A 14,080-nucleotide genomic window follows, 5' to 3' on the forward strand; every position below is an offset into this window, starting at 1 on the left:
AGCACCACTAATATCAGACAGGAAGGAAAAAACAGCTGTCCTAACCTGTCATCCCAGCCACCTCCAGAATCAGTCAAACCATGCTCTGGGCTTCCTCCCAGCCACTTGTTCCCTTGTGACCATTTTTCTCTTGACTTGCAGTCCTACAAGCTACCTCATCTTTTTTATCCTGTACCTCGGTATCTGCACTGTGACATAGTGTAAGCTATCCTCACATGAAAAAGAAACCAATCTCTGCCAAGGTGTCATAGGTTAGCAAGCATAGTCCCGGAAGGGATATCCTTGCTAAGGGGTGCTTACAGCTTCCTCTGGGACCTGATAGAACCTATCAGCTGGCCAGTTTGAATATGGACAATTCTTTAAGCCACTTAAAGTTGTGACCGCCTCTGTGATACACACTTAAGAATAGACAAACTCCCACCTCAGCTCTCTCTCATTTCCGGCGCTGGGACAGGTGGCTGCAGGCCCCGTGCGGGGGCCAGCGGGCCCGGCCAGGCCCTGCTTGGGCCAGGCCGGGCCGGGCCACGGCCAGCCTGGAGCCATGGGCCTGTTCCAGCCATGGAACCCCCCCCCACTGCCTTGCCGTGGGCAGCCGGAGCGGCTCGGAACCCCCCCCCTCCACTGCAGCCGAGATTCAGCAAAGCGGCACCTCTGTCCGGCAGAGGCCAGGTGACCAACTGCGATAAGCCACATTCCAGCTGTAAGGCCGAGGTGAGATTAACCCTTTTATTGCTGTGAAGAGCTGAAAACCTGAGGGAAGAGAGAGAGGAGATGCTTAAAGCTGAAAGTCTGTTGTGAAGCTATGATATATCAGAGTATCCTGTTGTAATTTCATGAAGATATGGGGGGTGGAGTGTTCAACTCATAAGCAGAAGCACCTGCACTGAGATAAGCAGATGCTGACGCAGCTGTAATTTCATGAGAAGTTTGGACAGAGAGAGATGAACCAGATGAACCAGATGAGGACTTTTTGCTCCAAAGAGGAAAGGAGAAAAACCTCAATTCCTAGAGATGCTTCCAGAGATAGTTTTAAAGATGAAGATGACCCTTTGCTCCCAGGGAAGGAGAAGGGCCTCTGTTTTTCTTTGTTTCTGAACAGCTCAACCTTAAAATTGTACCCCAGAAAACTTTCAAGAGTGGACCCTCGAAAGCAGTTGTGGGAAAAGCTGCAAGTCGGGGGAAGGGACTCACATCGCAAGCAGAGAGACTCCTCTTCCTAAATGGACTGAACAATATTTGGAAGTGGGTGGCTGTCTCGGTGTGATACTGTTTTCATAGCATGAGCAAAAAGAGACTTCTCTTTCTAAATGGACTGAACCAGGTTATTATGGAAGTGGTAAACAGACTGAACATCTTAAGGGTTGTCTTTACATTGTCAGTGGGAGACGGGAGGAAGGTGGGGGGAGGAGGAGAGTTCTAAAGGTGGTATAATTTTTTTTCTTTTCTTCTTTTAGGTCTGTTAATAAACTTCTTTATATTCATTCAAGTTGGTGCCTGCTTTGCATTTCTCCTAATTCTTATCTCACAGAAGATAAACAGCAATGAGTATTTTAGACCAAACCACTACACTAAATTGGTGTTTCCGCCCGGGAACAAACCCAACCCGCGACACAAGGGCAAGCAAGACTGATAGTTTCCCTTTGGAAAGTCTGCATAGCATATGTTAGTATTAGTTCAGGTGAGGTCAAAGGGAGATGTTTTACATGTGGAGCAAGAAGCTATGGGCGTGCTCTATGGTGCTCTCATCCTTGAGCAAGTGCATTGCACAGGAGCAGACCAGCAGCTACAGAACATCTACTGCCCCAACAACATCATACTGTGCAAGAGGAGAGAGTTTACCAGTGGTCCTGTCCACTGAGTATCAGACAGAGACAGACTGGGAGGAGGAAGGAGGAAAAGAAAATAGGGATCTCCTATCTCTGGTTTCTTGTGTGCTTTCTACTTACCATTCTTGTTGACAGCTGTATCTGCTTTGGACTGCTTTCCCAAAGAAGGCCCTAGTACTATGACAGCTTGCTTGCTTCATCATAGCTGCCAATGTGCATCACAAAGCCATGATGTGGAGGAGCAGTTAGACTAAGGGGAACAGATACAACAAAAGGCAGAAGAGGATGCCATTGGAAAATGGTAGGAAAAAAGGAACAAATTGTTCAAAGCAAAATCAAGTGAAATAGAGAAAGGGTGCTAAACAGTAGAAAGAGAAGTCTGAAAAATACTGTTCTCTAGCTAGCATGGTGGCATGTCCACATCAGGAAGGCTGCTCTGAGACCTAAGACATGGAACAAAGAACCAAGTTCTTTGGGTTCAGCTTCCATCTCTGACAGGTTTTCCCATCTGATCTGACTGGAGAGATCCATTTCCCTGTTTTTGGTTCTGTGGCTGCAGAACACCCTCCACTCTTTGGTGCTGCTTTTAATGGAGACCCTTCAACAGAAGAACTGGCTCTGAAACTGAGGGGTGACTGCCTTGTGGCAGTGGCTGTGCCACTGCTGTCAGAGAAGAGCAGTGGCACGAAGCTGCAGGCCATGGTTGCCACAAGCACTCATGTGCAGGCATGTTCTCTAGGCTAGCTGTGGGACAGCACAGCTGTGCCTCTCAAGTGAAAAACGACCTACCACAAATTCTGGGGTTAACTCCAGGGTCCATTTTCTTGCTGTCTGAAAGGGCTTTGAACTTCTGTTGTCTAACCAGCAGCATCCCACCACTCCATTAGATGGAGGCTGAGGTCTCATATCTGCTGCGAGCCAGACGAAACAACCTAAAAGATGAGATAAACCCCAGAAAGGCCCAGCTCCTCCAAAGGTACTTTCTGTCACCTGAGCTCAAGTTGTCTATGCACAGAGTGTACTCACAAGAGCCTTGAGTGCCTGGCATTTTGCCAGTTTCCTGGGTCTCTCAGCTAGCAGCCACTGCTCTTGCAAAGGGTTTGTTATTCACAACTGAGAGCCAGAAATGAGGGCAATTCACTGCTGAACTGCAAAGGATATGTACTTTCTAACAAAAAAAAAAAGTGCACTTAGCTCACAAGCTGCCTTCTTATACTGAAGAGTGGACCAGGACAGGATTTCCTCTCAGGTCATACTTATTAGCAAAAATGATATAGATATCACCACAAAAAAGCTACCACACCTATCTTTGTCAAGAAAAGGCAGTTGCCAACAATCCAAACTGTGGTGTTTCTTCACAGCACAGATCTGTTCAATCAGCACAGCCTGACTGGGCCAAGCCCAGCTGGCTCCCTCAACCTGTCATTTTCCATTACCTAAACATCTTTGTTGCTGTCTACCAGACTTCTTCCAACAAAGTACCAGAGGGCCTAGCACTGATCATGGTATTCCAGATGCAGCTTGACAAGAGCTAAATAGAAGAGAACAAAAATTTCCTCTGACTTTCTGGCTGTGCTCTAAAAAGATGTTACCTGCCTTTACTTCTCAAGAAGTCTTAAAAGGTGTTTCAAAACTTGCCAGTATCCAGTTACCTCCTACTTCTTCCATTACATATTTTTCTCTTTTCTTTCTGGGGTGGTTTGTTCATTTTTTTGTTGGTTTGGGGATTTTTTTTTTTTGGTGGTTATTATTTTTTTATTTGGTTCTTTGTTGGGATTTTTTTTCAGTTGGTTCCTCTTTGGTAATAGTTATACTAGTTTCCCCTACTAATACCAATCTGAGGCTGAACTTTTGTCAAAAAATTCAGTCAAAATGATACAGTGATTTCTGAGATGACAAGTAGAAATACATTACTCCAACCAATCTGAAAAACTTTGACAGGTTCTGCTTTGGGTCAAAAAAATACTTTTTCCTATCCTTATGAAAGACTGCCAAAGTCTGTGTGGCTTAAAATACATCAAAATGTCACAATTCATATACACTCAGATAAAAACCAGCAAGCAAAATCTCTGAGGGTTCTGTCTGAAGTGGACACACTTCATTTTCTTACAAAGTTTAGCACTCCCTGGGCTGCACAACTCTTGACCAGATGGATACGACTGCCATGGAGATACATGTAGTAGTGGTTTCAGGTGAGGGTGGATTTGCATTGCTCTGGCAGAGACTATTTTGAGAAAATCACTTGGGAAAACCTCTCTTTGCAAGCTCAAAAAAAAAAGAGAAAAGCCATTAACTCAACAGGAGGAGTTGCATGAGACAGAGTTTGTAATTTAGAGATGATAGGATGAAAAATAGTAAAGGAAAGTTAAATATAGTTAAGAAAAGTGTATTTTTATTGACAGACCTATGAAATTCCATAGTCATATTCTGACAGATGTAGCTGATTGTCAGACTTGGCTTCTGCATCTTTTTTGTAAACAGCTATCTGTTCAGACTGCTTACAGCAGCAAGAGACAAGCCCATCTTCTACTGGAAACATAAAATGTTTATCCACCACCTGCTAGGAAGGCTTTTGTTACTTGAAATTTGTCTTTTAAGCTCTGTGGAAAGCAAGTATGTATTCTAAATGTATTTTCAAATAATGAAGCCGTTTTGATGCTTTAAAACATGTTTTCTTCAAAATAAATAACAGATTTTATCACTTGAATTGACTTTTAAATGCTTGTAAAAAGGTTCAGGATGAAGCACCCTAGAGAGAATAAGTTTCTCAATTCTCAGCCAGGCTGTAAATCCTTTACTGCCAATGGCAAACAGCAACTCGCATGCATAACCCTGTGAGCACTGGTAAGAGCAATTCTTCACTGATGGGAATTAAGCCTTCATTTTTCCAGCTCAGTACAGCACAAAATGGTCACCATCAGTGGATGTTCCTTATGACATTCTTCAAAGTGAACATCAAATATCGTTCTGGAAAGATCTGTCAAGGAAAACCAAAAAAAAAAAATCACCAGAAGCCACCATTTACTGGAGCAAAAGTTAGGTGCTCTTTTGACAGAAAAACATTTTTTGGCATAAGGCTGCACTGGCAATTTTATTTTACAGAAACTTGGAACCAAACACCACACACTATACAGGCAACATAAAACAGTCAGCAGCAATTAATGTTGGTCAGTGTTGGCTTGGGCTGAAGGTGGGCCAGGCACTGTGGGAACAGGGCACTCTCAGTGCTCTGCTACTAAACCCCAGCAGCTATTGTCATTTATAATGGGAGCCTGGCTGTGGAGAATTTGAAAGATAAATAATGGCATACCAGCAAGCATTTATCAATAACAACATCATTAAAACACTGGAAAAGGACTTTTTTTAGAAGTCTTCATCAGCCCTAGGAGAATTCTCCCCTGCATACTGGCTATTACAAGGAATACATCAGTGGGTTTTAGAGCAAGCGGAGAACATTGCTAGCAGTTGTCTGACCTAAATATACAAAATCACATCCAAAAAAATACTTTAAAAATAATGCCACTAAGGTCAAATAATCCAGCATTCAAAATTCTCAAAATGGCAATACTGAAGTTGCCTGCATGACCTTAATTCAGCAACCCTTAATTCAGGCTCCCTCAGCATGACTGCAGAGAATGGACAAGGCTCCTTAAATAGGTAGGTAATCAGCTGCTACTTTTGCCCTTGTATCTCAGAGCAGCAGCGAAGGCATACCACAAAACCCCAGCCCCAGGACTGCCTGTCAGCTCACAGGTCATTACAGTCCCAGAGCAATGCTCTCAGCGACCCCAGGCTGCGGCACCCACAGGGCATTCAGAAACACTGTATCAAGGCTGAGACGGAAGGAATGGGAAAGGCATAGGCCAGATATTTAGAGCCCTTTTGAAACCTGACTGTCAGTTTAAGTCCAAAACTTAGAAGTTCTGCATCACCACTTTTAGTTGTGCCTGAAGCCCTTTAAAGGTAAGAAAGTTCCTGCTTCTAGTTGTACACAAAAGAGCTTGTGTCCAGGCAACACTACACTTCTCAGGAGCAATCTCATAACTACGCTCCAAAAGAAATCCCATACTTACTCTTTTCTGACCTCAGTGGTCCACTGTGGTAATATACTTATCAATAAGTACAAAGCCAGAGAGAGAGGTGGTGTGCCCACCCTGTCCTTTATCACTCTTTAGCACTGGTCATGGTGTTCACATCAGGCTGAATAGCTCTGGGTTTCAAAGTATTCTTTCCCCAAATGGGTTTGTGAGTATCTTTGGGCAGTATTCTCATTCCGTTAAATAAGCATTTTGTGAGCAGCCACACATACCACCAGCAGGACTGCCCATCACACCAGCCTTTGATACTACAGTGCTTTGTGTGTCAGCACAATTAACTCTTGTTTCCACAGCATCCAACTCAAAACAGTCTCATATGTTCTGTCCTCAGGTGACTATATCTCGGATGGAATAAGGCAAATACTAAACCAAGCAAATGAAGTCCACTTTGAATCATCCAGCTTCCCTCAGGATAACCTAATCTGAACCCAGAAAGCAGAGTATCCTAGGTCAGAGGAAAGACAAAAAGAACACACTTCTACAGAAATAAGGCAAGTGAGTAGCAAACCTCTGGTTCTTTAAGTCAGCTTTGATATTGAAACATGTCATATACGAACTTAGCTTGATACCTCCCAAGAATCCATCCCTACTGCACAGCATAGGGCCATGCAGTCACCCAAGCTAGCAAGCCTGCCATTTCCAAATGGTAAAACAAACAGCAGACACACACGCAAGAAATGCCAGCTGCTGTTCTGGATGCAGGTGCTGGCAAAGCCAGCAGATCAAAGGCTCTATCTTTCCTAAGCTTAGAAGTTGCTAGAAAGCAACATTCTATCACTCCTTCCCCTGCTCGTGGATCTAGACAAGGCAGAACAATTTTTTTTCAACCACAGGGAGAGCTACACCAGCATTCACACAAAGACATGAGAAGATTTCCTGCCTTGCCACCCTGTTTCTGACTGTATTAATGAAACCTAATCCTCCAAGGTGCTGCGCTGAGGAGGATGGGATTTGTGAAGGCTTTGAAGACCCTGGGCAGGTAATTCTTGAGGTAATTCCGAAAGCAAAACAAAGTGACAGTCTGCTTCCTGATCCGTTTTTCTAGGAAAATTACATTTTACGGCCAATTCCGTCCTTACACACTGACTATAAAATTAACTTATTAGCTGACTCAACTCCATTTTATGTGAAGGATTGAGAAGGATTGCCTCCAGCCCTTGTCCCTTTAACTCTAATTATCAAGTGTATACCAGATTAAATTCAGAATGAAGTAGCCGGGTCAGGCAATCTACTTAAAGTTTAATGGAAGTTAATGATTCATTGATCAAACTCATTTATGTCTAATTAAACCCTTCCTGCATTACAAAAGACAAGGGGGAAGTTTCATAATGCACCCTGCTCCCCTTCTGCACATGGTGGATTTGCTGCAGAACTCCATGGAAAATTCAAAGCATCTGCCTTTCGTGAGTGCACAGTTTGGCAACTGCCCTGTAGATTTAAAAGTATAATTATCTTGGATGACTTCAGCAAGTGGATGGGGTTTACACAATGCTGCAAATACAATACCAGTATCCAGCTGCACACAGCCAAATCTCAAACTGAGCTTGTAAGCACCAGCACAATGGTGGAGTCCAAGGAGCATAATAATAACCAGACCTGTGGATCCCAAGAGTGAGCCTCGCTGGAATAAGGCAGCAATGATGCTAAGCCTGAGACAGGGAGTAAAGCTTCCTATTGCATGTGGATCCACCTCAGTCTCTGCTCATGCTTCAAAACTGGCAAAGCAGCTGAGCAACCAAAGCACGGCACAGGCAGTGTTCAGCATTCATACGTAGACAAGAGTGACAGGCAACCCACTGCAACTCCGGATTCATTCCTTCCTCCACTGACTGTCCCCTCTTGCTAAGCATTTTCTAGACATCATCTTGTATATAAAGATGTGATCCCAGTACAATGCCCTTATTGAGGGGCAATCCACCAGAATATTACTTTAGGCACAATTATTCAAAACAGTATAATTAAACAAGAATACCATGGCCTATTTACATATTTATCATTTTGCTACATAGATTTTAAATTTATACTATTCATGTGAAGAGTAAAAAATTCTTTTTACAATCTCAGGCTGTCAGGATACAGAAAGAGTGCTCTATTTTTTTTCTGTTATTTGAAATTATTGGTCACTCACATTTTAGATAAGACTATATGGTCTTTAAAATTATGCTTTTCAAACCTTTTTAGATGAATAGATCCATAAAATGGTATAGTGGTATAAATTACTCTGGAGAAACAAAATTAAATGCACTGTAGTAATTTTCCATCTTCAGTAGTCTGCATCCCTATCACTCCTCACGTGTGTGACTAACACCAACTGGCCTTGCAATTTGTTGAACAGTTTAAACGGTTTTGTGTTGGAGCAAGTGGCTTTCATGTGATGGCAGGATACTCCTCTTTTTTTATCACCCATTCTAGTTCCATGGTATTTTGCAAATCTGTATGGATATCTAATGATAACTTGTCAACCTATTCCTTCTGATTCCTGCTCATTAAGTCACAGTGGAGTATATGTTTCACTGTCTTCAAAACTACATTTCTACTGTGTTCCTGATGGTCCAGTACAGCTGTCCTTTAAGTAAACATTTTTCACTCACTGTGACATTAATATGAATGGTTGCTTATACATTAAAGATATACCAATTCCCAATTAATATCTGACTTGCCCCAAAAAAACATTTTGAACCTGACCAGTCGTAGCTCATGAAAGTCTAATAGAAGTAGCAGCAAGATCTGGCCTTTTGTACTTTTTTGCCTGTAACTCTGTCCACCATCCTTTCCAGCCCTGGCACACCAGAAAAACGTGGCATGCAGCACTCTGCTAAGTTGCAGATGAAACAGGCCTTCGGTAGCACTTCTTCTCATTTCCAAAATTATTTGCCACAGATATATATATAGTGGTTTGATTTTTGACAGCTTTCTTTTACAAATCCTTAACAGTTTTAACTCAGTTTAACAGTGGTCAGTGGCTGTTGTTTTATGGCAGTAAGGCATGCCTCAATTTCTATTTTATAGTTAATTGCACAGACCAGCTACAAATACACTGAGGTCCCTCATCTTAAATGATACTGTTTGGCTCTCAATTTCCGCCCAAATATTTTATTTCTTTATCCATAACAGTTCCAAGAAGTCAGTCAGTTCCCAGAAGTCTACAGAGAACCCTGTAATAATGAGGCTGTTTGTAAAATTTGCAGTGGAAAGGTTATTTCCTACTTTTTTTCCAAGGTTTTTTGGGAATGGCTTGTATTTTTATTGTTTCCTTTTGCTGTTTGGACTTCATTTAATTTAACTGCAATTAAATCAAATAGCAACTGCAATTTAATTTAGCTGTAATTGCAATTAATTCTATGATCTCTGAAAAAACTTGGTCAAGTTTGACTGGTATATGGCCCCTCTGAGTTTCCAGAGACAGGCTTTGATTCCAGATTGGTCATACATATCCTTGGGGGTGGAAAAAAGGAGTTCTTGGTGACCTAGGCATTATTACCCAACCACCTCTATATGTGCCAACATATACACTCAAATCATCTTGATATTTCCAGCAATCTTGAAAGACAGATAGGGTTTATGCTAATTGTCAGACCATTGAGGGAGAATGATGCACATGAATACCTGTAAATCTTTATTCTGTAGATTTTTAATCAATTCTTTTCAGTCCCTGTCTTGTGTCTCACTCATAACTCTTTAACAACATGAAAATTAGAGGGGAACCACAGAAAAAGTGGAAACAAGACTACATGAACAAGAATGAATGAGGAAGAAATGCAGCCCAGGAAAATAAAATCAAGAGGAATATACAAAATGAGTTACAGCTAACAAGGAACAGAAAAGGCTTCAAGAAAAAGTTCACTGATTGCATCAGAAGCACTTCTATGTTTTTACTGAATATAAGAGAAAAAAATAGAAAAAATATGTGCACCATATACTTTGGAAGAACAACAAATAACATATGACACAGATAAGACTGAAATACTGACATTTCCATTCTTTTTTTAGAATGGCACAATGGATAATAAAGCAGAGGGGAACACGGTCCAGAATAAGGAAAGGACATCTTAAAAGTATGAAGGCAAGATAGATATTTTCAATATAGCTGGACCTGACAAAGCTCACCCTAAAGAATTTCAGGAACTGGTGAAAGACATCCCCAACAATTCAGAGGACAAAAGTATCTCTGAGAAACAGAGAAAACAAAAGCAGCACCAGCAGCATCCTTCTAAAATAACATTCTAATGTGCATGAATCACGTTTTTACCAGTGCTTAGGAAAACACCAGCAAGATTAAATTTTTGGTTACTATGACTGAGAAGACAATAGGCTAATAAAAGGCAATAATAAAACAATGATAAATTATATTATGCCAAGTAAATTTGGTATACTTATTAGGATTACTGGCCTAGATGATAAGGACAAAGATGCAGATGTGACATTTATGTTGTCTACCTAAGCTTTTTCACATACCTGCATGGTATTCACAACAGGAAAATACAATTCAAAGGAAATGTCAGTGTGTGAATACCTGATTTTAAAACACACTCACATCCTGAGTCAGAATTTTCAGTCTCAAGATGGGATTTGGAGGCTCTCCAGTGAATCCAGTGCTAGTCAGTATTTTCAGTAATAATTTAAAATTAAATAAAATTATATTTAAAGTATTTAGTACAGTCCCCTGCTGAAAAGGATTGTTGGTATCTCAGATTTTAAGTCAGAATCTTTGAGAATCACAGAAAGAATTAGAAGAAAATTTAGATTGAAAGGGACCTCAAGAGACCTTTAGTCTAACTTTCTGAACAAAAGGATCAGACCAGGTTTCTCAAAAAGGTTTCCAAGACCTGACTGGCCAAAAACAAGTATGGAGACAGCAGAAACTGCAGTTACAACCTGCCAAAGGCAATCTGTTCCACTGTCCTCACTGTGAAAAAGTTTTCCCTTGCATTCAGGCTCACCTGTTCTTATTTCCACTCAAATCCATAGTCTGTCATCCTCCCACCTCTGTGAAGAGTCTGACTCGTCTTCTTGATCACCTCCTCATTGGTGTGGAGGGGAACCCGTCAGGTTTCCACAGTAATTCCTCCATTGAAATGTAGTTCTCCTTCCCTATAACTATCTCAGGCTCTAGAGCTTCTGTGCCAGAGCGTGAGGTGTAGCAGTCTCTAAAAAGTGTCTCCAAAACGAAGCCGCTCAGCAGGATCCAGCTACGTACACACTCACACACGTGTGCACGCACAAACGCATGGATAGCTTCAGTAAGATGGGTCAACAGCAAAGAGGCAGGAAGGGTCTCTGCATAGAGTTCCACAGGAGCAGTTTATTGCTTCCACGCTCTGAAGGATTCCAGGGGCAAAGACGAGAACAATGCAAAACTCAGGTTTAAGTAGGGTAGTGGGTGAGCACCAGGAACCAGTGGGGAAGCTCGGGGGGAGTGGTGAGGGACAAGGACCAATGGGGGGAACCTGGAGTGGAGAACTTTCTATGGCATGGGACATATAAGGCAGCAAGGGGGTGGAGGGGCCATGGGCCAACCAAGGAAGCAGAACTGGGGTAGATTAACATAAGAGAACAATGAATCCTAGGAGAAGCCTTTCTGGTCACCCTAACCTGAGGAGGTTCTTTTTGTACTGGGCACTTGTCCCACCAGTGGACTCTCTTCATCCCTTGTAACGTAGCCTCACTGGCCACCACACTTCCCCTCAATGCTTCCACACAATCCTAATAAAAAAAACGTAATAAAGAGATAAGTGTTTAGATCTGGGAAGAAACAGTTAAATACACAAATACAAAATGGGAAACAATCAGTAAAGCAGCACTGGTTCAAATACTGACAAGCTCTTGCACTATCTTAGTGTATGCAGTACATGTAACACTTTCATTTGCTGTGCTTGGCACATGTAAAGCTTTGGTTGGATGCACCCTAGAGTCCAGTCCTGGGAAAACAAAAAATAAGAGAGATGGAGAAGACAATAGTGGAAATAACTTTGGATTTGGACATTTGGTGACATACCTTGTTGGAAAACACAAAGACATTTTTTCTCTCTGGAGAGACAGAGAGAAGGGGGTGAAAGAGAGAGACAACTGTAAAAAAGGGCATGGAAATAGTATTCCAGTCACTCAGTAGGTAAGAGTCTTTCTTCCCATACTAAGGAGAGGAATGAGAGCAAAGATCCCCTGTGCTCACTGTGACCATGTCAAATAGAAAAACTTGCAGCCAAAAAATATTAGCTCAGGGAGTAGGAAAAAACCTCTAACTACAATAATAATCAAGTGATAAATTAGGCTGCAAAGCAAGGCCACGGATTCTACATCACTACAGCTTTTCAGCCAAGGGTAGATAAATATTGTCAGCTCTGTGCCAGGTCAGAGAGGAGAAACAGATGATGTCTCAAAGTCTTTTATATTCAAAGACAGAAAATTTCTTAACAAGTTTGATTTATGCCTCAGATAAACCCCTATTCTAAATAAAATCTAAGCAACAACACTGCCTTATGAAACATTTGTGAGGTCTTAGGTCATTAAAGGGAGCCAAAGAAACACTGGCTGTGAAAGTTGCAGTATGATGCTTATACAGTATGAATTTCCAGTGTATTTTTCCTTAGAATTTCATTGCAGTTCACAACATCCAGTGGCATTGTTTTATTATTAACAGAACTTTAATTTGGCTTTGACTGAGTCTTCTTGTGCCTTATCTTGTCTAACCTAGATTATTCATTGATTTTCAATAGTTTATCCGTCATTTAGGTTTTTTGGGGTTGTAGAATGTTGCTGTATTATTCTCTATTTTTTTTACATCTGGTGCTACTCAAAGCTTTACAAAGCCTTATGCTTTCTTGTTTATTCAGACAGTTGGGTTTCTGTTTTAAGTGCACTTGCATAATATTCATATAAAAAATTCTTATTCTTTGCATCATAAGCTTCTTATGTAAGAAAATCTTTCTTTTCTTTCCAAGCTTGCAAGATTTAGTAGGTCTTTTATCACAGTTTCTTCATATGACTTTGCATAAAAATTTGTATTTGCATTTCTGCAGACATCTACAGTGTGGCACAGATGATGCTTCTTCATAAAGTATTTGCAATTAAGTGATACATCTTTTGTCCCAGGGGACCGGGATCCCAAACTCTACAAGATTGTCACTGAGACATTCTCCAGTTCCAGAACACCATACATATGGTAAACTTCCTGACTGAAGACAAATGAGGGACTGAATAATCAAGCAGGAACACAGAATGGAGGAACAGTTAGGGCCAGAACATCCGAGAAGAACCTGCAGTTCCCACCAGCTGTTCCACCTGCAGTTACTCAAACAATCGGCCAGTCACGCTCCGGGGCCCAAAGTGCATTCCACCAACCAGAGCAACATTTACTAATTGAAAACCTCTTCCTACAGCTTACTTTGGCTTACAAAGTTTGTATAATTTATTTCTTAATACTCACAAAGAAGTTCAACTTTTATAAGCTTTTTTTTTCATGTGATAACCTTAATGATGTTATTTTAGATGCTTTGTCACAGCATCTGAAAATGTATCTTTTCCAATGCATTTCTGGCAAGGAAAAAGTGTTTTGGAGTACAGTTAAGGTCCCACATGAGACCTCATCTGCTACCAGAACATGAAGTTTCTATGGGAGCACAAAACCCTCTCCATCCATTAAAGCAAGAGGCAAATATTTTTATGGAACTATGTTAAAGTGAGCCTTTCCCCTACTATAAGCTAAAGACTAATTGTGACACACATAACACTCTTCTACATTTATCTGCTATATTCTTCTGGGTAATGGTAGGAAAAAAAAAGGTAATCTTCATGTATTTTGTTTTTGTAATAACCCGAGTTTCTGATAACTGTATCTGCAGAAAGTTAGTTCACTTGACTTTTGGAAAACATGTCCAATGTCTGACTATAAAATGATACAGTAAAAAAAAAAAAAAAAAGTGTATTTGGGGGATTTATTCCTTGTCCTAAGTGTACTATTCTCTCTCATCAAGTTCTTCCTGAAAGGAATTATCTGAATGCTGACATTATCTAAGGACAGCAACAGTTTTCATCATCCTTGGATGCCTTTTATAGGGTCCAATCTGAACTCTGCCTCAATAGTGGGTACTCCTAAGCTACTTTGGAGCACAATAAACATAACCAAAAAAATAAGCTTTAAGTATAGCTTTAGCAAATAAA

The 14,080-nt window shown here is 41.1% G+C and overlaps 1 long non-coding RNA gene across 1 annotated transcript in view; it reads right to left on the reverse strand.

Annotated features, from left to right (window-relative positions):
- Positions 1 to 4,479: 4,479 nt before the first annotated feature.
- Positions 4,480 to 14,080, reverse strand: part of LOC138107217 (uncharacterized) — a 42,322-nt gene continuing 32,721 nt past the window's right edge. The window contains exon 3 of the long non-coding RNA XR_011149329.1: positions 4,480 to 4,803. This is a non-coding gene — a long non-coding RNA (uncharacterized lncRNA). The remainder of the gene's footprint in view (positions 4,804 to 14,080) is intronic.

This window comes from Aphelocoma coerulescens, chromosome 3 (assembly GCF_041296385.1).
Source record: "Aphelocoma coerulescens isolate FSJ_1873_10779 chromosome 3, UR_Acoe_1.0, whole genome shotgun sequence".
Taxonomy (NCBI): Eukaryota; Metazoa; Chordata; class Aves; order Passeriformes; family Corvidae; genus Aphelocoma; species Aphelocoma coerulescens.